Raw genomic sequence first — 593 nt, 5'->3', positions numbered from 1 at the left:
TACAACAGCGTGTGCCGAGAGGTCGCGGTGGATCTCCCGGAGTGGCTGGCAGGCCGCGTCTCGACTACATGTTTGGCACGCATGGCCTGACAGCAGCAGCCATAGCAGCAGGAGCAGCAGCAGCTGCTGCAGGCGGAGTTTGCGAGCGGAGCGACCGATCCCTGATCCCAGGAGTAGCGACTCAGCCCCTAGGGCAGCCCCCGGCGCCCGCAGGGCGCCCCCAACCCCCCAGCCACGTGGGGCGGGACGATTTCGAATTCCCCCTTCCACGGGGTTTGCCCTTTTAGAGGAAACCACACGGAAAAAAATGTTAAACAATCGCTATCGAAACTATGTTTGCCGTTATGACGCATGCATGGACAGGGTGTCGTGTTGCGAACAGTAAACTGCAGTTTTGTTTTATATATATTTGTTCTTAATATCGATCCGGAATTCTCAATGAAAGGAGTGAGAAAGATTGGTTTGTTGAAGCTACTACACGAAACTTACTGTAAGATCTCCGGACCGTTTCAGCGACTCGGGTCACTCATTTTTACTGAAACATAATTGTACTAAGACTGGCACTGGATTTTAACTGAAATGTTAAATTAAGC

The sequence above is a fragment of the Lampetra fluviatilis genome, chromosome 1 (genome assembly GCF_964198595.1).
Source record: "Lampetra fluviatilis chromosome 1, kcLamFluv1.1, whole genome shotgun sequence".
Lineage (NCBI taxonomy): Eukaryota > Metazoa > Chordata > Hyperoartia > Petromyzontiformes > Petromyzontidae > Lampetra > Lampetra fluviatilis.
Note: the sequence above shows the minus strand (reverse complement) of the source record.